Raw genomic sequence first — 6,000 nt, 5'->3', positions numbered from 1 at the left:
ACTTGCATGATGATTGATGGAGACTATGTTGTAAATGGCTCTAAACTACATTAAAAAGAGTTCTGCTGTTGTATGCAAGCTTGACATTATAACAGCAGCAAAATTTTGGTGGTGATTTTGATCAATTTTTGGTGTTCAATGGCTATGATATAATTTATAATATATATATATATATATATATATATATATATATATATATATATATATATATATATATATTCATATATATATATATATATATATATATAATAACTGAAAATAAATAGGAAAGTACAGTTATATAATAATGTCTTTATGTAGTAATAGCATAACCTATTTATATTATATGTAGTAATAATAATGTTTTATGTCTATATATGTGTCTATATGTTATTACAATATGTTAGCTATATATGTAAGCATCTCTGTTTTACAGAAATATATCTATTCTTATTCTTTTTACACATAGACCTAATCCCTAATCACAAGTTCAAGACAAAAAATAGAAATTGTTTTTCAGTTTTTACTTGCAAATCCATACAACTGAGATGTGAATGAAGTCCTTCATGTGTACATAAAAACAATTCTTCTTGTTTTTAACTCTGTACAATTGTGAGTCTAAATCGGACTCCTCAAAGACAAACAATACAGTTTATTTCATTTTTACTGAATTTTGAATTATTCACTCACATTACATTAAAGACAAACACTTGGCTGAGACAGACCTTTTTTATCATCTAATGTCATTTTCTCACCCAGATCCATTCATTCCACAGCATAAGAGACACAGAATAAAGACAATATCAATGCTCACAGCATCATTTAGCCTCATCAGCAGTACTCTGGCACCACCTTCAGGAGACATTTGTATATACTTCAACTGGTCACTTTAACACTAACACCTACCTTGTGCTTCCACTAACTCGCTACTTTACTGGAAACATCTAACTTGTACTTTCGCTAACTGGCCACTTTATTGGAAACACCTTCTATTTCCACTCACTGGCCACTGTATTAGAAACACCCACCTTGTACTTCCACCAACTGGCTACTTTATTAGAAACACCTTCCTTATAATTAATAATAATAATAACAATAATAATAATAATAATAATACATTTTATTTGTAATGCACTTTACATTTTAAGCAAATCTCAAAGTGCTAAACAGTAGAAGCTTTTCAATGAAATCAAAGAACTACTATAAAACTTTCACTGGCCACAGAAACGTAATTACTTTGATTGAAAAGTCACAAGCTATTAAACTGATGCAAAATGTTCTTCAGAAATTTCTAACATGTCATATGTTGTATTTCTTGAACACACACTTAAAAACAAAGGTGCCAAAAAGGGTTAATTGGTGCAATGCCTTAGAAGAAACACTTTTGGTTCCCTAAAGAACCTTTTCAAAGGACTTCTTGAGGATTCTTAAAATGACTTTTTTAGAGCTTAACCAAACCAGAGATTATATGAAGACATTTATTTTTAAGAGGGCTTTGTACTTTGTTGTTAAGGCCTATCTGGTGCTTCTTAAACTGGTTCAAAAGTGTGGAGTCACAACACAACAGCATTCACGAAACAAAGCATTACAGTCTTTACCCTTAATGCTGTATCTTATTAGTTTTGTAAATGCAGTGTTCTTGACTCTTTGGGCCTCCATTCCATAAAAATACAGAAAATACTACACATGTGAAGATAATACACTCCATACTGTTTGACCACTAAACTCTTAAAAATTACATTTCTTAAATTTAACTACCAAAATCAGAGAACATTTCTAGGGTTGAAAAGCAGTTTTGTGCTTTCAGAAATGATGAGAAAGTGTCTGAAGGGGCTGAACAGTGCTTGATTCCAGGCAATCCAACTGCAAACAGTATTAAGATCTGATTTAGATTAAAATGTCTGCGATGAAGACTCTAAAACTATTTACAGCTTTAAATACTGATAATAAAATGAATTGATGAATTCAATGTCCGTTATTGATTACAGCGTGTGTTATATTCACAGTGAGATCTTCCACATAATCTTCCACATAAGCCACAACCAGTGAAAATTTGTTTTGACTGTTTATCAGTTTCCATGTATGACAATGTCTTGTGGAGATATTTACAATTACATTACCGCTGTGCTGACCTTCTAGCCTGAAGTTCAACAAACATCTCTGCTGTTCACTCAGTGGAGCTTTTGATTAAAAATAATGCTGTGATGGTATTTCAGAAATGCGTGATGACAAAATGAAACACCTCCATCTGAATATTACTTTCTAACTAAAACCCTCAGCAGTGAACCACAAATTACATCCATTAAGTAATATCTCAGATTTTTAATCATTAATGCAATATAGTTACGAACTCTGGCTAAACTTTCCAATTTGTTGCCCTTTTCTTATGGGACATATTGGAAAAACATGTTTTGTAAAAATCCTAAAACGTGGATTTTTACCACCTTTCTTATTACATTTAAAAGAAACCAACTCATCAAATAAATAAATAAATAAATAAAAACAAAAAATGTGTTTCTTTAACCATTTTCAAACCTCTCCTTGAGGAAGCCCAGTATTATATGTAGTTTAAAAGCAACTCCTAGTTTGACCAATCAGTGCTTCAGTAAATTGTGCTCATGATGTAATTGATGATATGAATGAGTCTCTGTGGCGGCTGTGAAGGTGTCAAGGAAAAATATGGACCCAAGAAATTCTTGTTACCTTTTATTGTTTTTATGTTTTTTTGAATTATGAATATGACTTTATTCTAATGTATATTGTGATAAACTCACTACTGAGGTCAATTGTTTAAAAATTTGCTTAGATGCCTAAAACTTTTGCACAATACTGTATCTTCAAAATATTATTTTCATTATGTTCGAGCAAATTACATGTATGAAGGGTATTCTATAAACAAAGCTTGTTTGTTTATTTGATTTAGCAAAGAAAAATCAATGCCTTCCTAAGAAGAGTTTTTGCAAAACTATAATGTGTAAATGGCACTAATCAATGAGCTCTCAGTAACAGTAATGTTAACCAATCAGCTCTCAATAGCAGTAATGTTAACCAATCAGCTCTCAATAGCAGTAATGTTAACCATTCAGCTCTCAATACCAGTAATGCTACTCAATCAGCACTCAGTAGCTACTATTGTTATTTTCTACTAATGCTGCTTTCATTAATAAAAGGGCATGTTTTGTGAAAGAGTAGACATTAAGCTGCATTCATTCCTCTAGAGTTTAGTTATATTTTTGGTATAATGAGTAACTGGAAACTGACTATCGCAGTACATCGCATCACTGCTTACCAGCTAGCTTATGCTAATAAGCTAAGGTTGGCTACAGCACAACTCAGTTATCATTTTGAAATCTGTACCTGCATAATGCAAACACACACACACACACACACACACACACACACACTTTTCTAAACCGCTTCTCCTTCTGGGGAGCTGGAGCCAATCCAAGTCATTGGGCGGATGGCAGGATACACTTTGGACAGGTTGCCAGTCCATCGCAGGGCAGACAGACAAACAAATACATCCACACACACAATCACACACACACACTGCCTGGTGCAAACAGCCTAACAAAGATAATGCCTGCTGGCTCAGCTTTGTAATTGGGGGAAGGCAAAACGACAATATTTTGTGGTTATCATGATACATTTTATTGGTGTGATACACAATATTGTCAGCACTAAACAACAGCAATTTGTTGTTTTCAGTCCAGTACAAATTGCGAAAGGTTGACTAAAAATCATTGAAGTTTTTAATGTAGTGCTAGTAGTGCATGTGAACACTGTGATACGTATCAAAATATCATGCTGGTATTTTTGCCATATTTCCCACCTCAAGTTCTAGTAAATCATCCGGGTATCAATGGTACACTACGCTCTGCTTTTCATGCACTTGCAGAAAAAGTTCAGTTAAACAGTTGAGGAGGTCTAAGATGCAGTTCCACAAAACTAGCAACCACACTTAAAATTGAAAGGTTCTTGATGATTCTTGGAGAAAAAGGTTCCTCTCACTTGCATGTTTTTTTTTTTAATGAACCTAATTGAAAACCACTAATTGAAAGAGGTAGTTCCTCTGAGGCTCTAAAGAACCCCTTCTGGCATTTTGAAGGAACATTTAAGAATGTATTTGGTTGTTGCTCCAATCCAGACAGTGTTCTGGAAAGGCTTGAGCATCTCTGTGATTTATTCAGCCAGACTTCCTCAGATCATTGTGATCAGGAGCCAGGAGTGTCCCGGGGAACATTTTTTTCCTGTACGCCTTTTTCCAAGGAGCTTCAGGGATGGCAGATGAAGAGTACGAAGAGCAGAAGACCACACACCGTTGGACTGATAACAGTCAAGCAAAAGCCAAGTCTGACAAAGAAAAACGTTTCCTGGAAGCTCATCAGTAACATCATTTGGCTGGTGTCTAAAATTTCCAGGATTTGTCTCTTGGTCCAACCAGACCCTTCAAGAATTCTGTTTATTATAGAACAAAACTCGTCTGGTGATTTTTATAGACTGTTTCCTGATTCCTCACTTTAACCCACTTAATCAGCACCATTTATTAAAATATTAACCAGTTACACTCTGGACACTTTTTTAATAAAGGAGCGACTGCCGTGCCACACTGAGATGCAGTTTGTCAGTATACATGTTTATATGCATGTTAATGTGTTCTTTGATTGAAACTGGAAATGTTCAATTGATCTCACTACAATCTCAACCCTCTTGTTATGCTGGGGGTCAAAATAATTGTTTTGTTGAAAAACCTAAACAAGAATAACACAGAAATGGTAAATGCCTTGTTTTTGTGAATGTACAGAAAAAGAAAAAGATTTTTTAATGAAAAAAATGAGTGAATTATTATCCATGTATCCAAGTACTTCATGATCTGTAAAAGGTGAAAATTGTAATTACACTAAATGTCAATAAATTGACATAAATTGAGCTAAAGACCATGTTTATGAAGAAACACGCATCAGGTCAGTTTGACCCATGAACATTATTGCTGTTCTTTACAGTAGAACATATCAGGAGGGTTAAAAATAAAAGGCTCTTTGACTGATTGAATGGGTAAACCAGGTTTATATACCTATAGGCTTCTTTCATTGGAAAAGCCTTTTTATAAATGTGAGTTTTGAGAAAGATCACAGAATCTGCTTACGATGTACAGAAAGACCCTTTAAACTGTTTGAAGAACCTTTACAGTATTTTTTATACCTTTAAAATGTTTTTAGAGAATTAAAACAGTTCTTCTATGTCATCGCTCAAATAACCCTCATAATTATCATTATTGAACAGTTTTGCTAAAATCTTGGTAGCAACATGCAAATCAGACTAAGAATCCTAAACCACCTTTGACGATATCACACCTTGTCTCACTGCAGGAGTGGTCACAGGGTTATTTCCTGTCTCTCAGCCCATTCTGCTGACTATAATAAAGCTGGAACAGATGAGTCTAACAGTCAGCATGGAGCTAACTCCGCCAGCCTCAGTGTAGCAGCACAGCTGCCCCATATTAGCACGTATTTAAAGGAGGAATCACTGCCGTCTTTAGTAGTAAAAGCATCTGCTTATCCCTTGTGCTGTGTTGAGATTGACTTGTGTTTTTTTTGGGCACCCAAATGCTGTAGGTGTTAAAATAATATGGACGTTCCCAAAGCACACTGAAATCCATGACAGAACACAAAACATTATTATTACACCAACAATAATAAATAACAATTCATTTTAATGCTTTATGTTGGATGGGTTGTACTCAAATCCCTGTCATAAAAAGAACTTTACCTGAAAAAGAACTTTCAAAGTACAAGTAACTAGATTTCAAGAACGTTTGAATCATTTCTACTGACCCATTGATGAAAAGGTTATAACACAATGAGAAACTGACATTTACAAAACAAACAAATAAATAAACAAATAAATTACAGAGCAATTGAAAGGACATGGTATATTTCTTTTTTAGGTAAAAGGGACATAATATGCTATAACGTCAGCACCAGATACTGAGCATGTGAGCACCCGATACGGTGAGCACCC

Source organism: Pygocentrus nattereri, chromosome 21, assembly GCF_015220715.1.
Source record: "Pygocentrus nattereri isolate fPygNat1 chromosome 21, fPygNat1.pri, whole genome shotgun sequence".
In the NCBI taxonomy this organism is placed as follows: domain Eukaryota; kingdom Metazoa; phylum Chordata; class Actinopteri; order Characiformes; family Serrasalmidae; genus Pygocentrus; species Pygocentrus nattereri.
The sequence above is the reverse complement of the archived record's forward strand: the minus strand, read 5'-3'. Positions refer to the sequence as shown.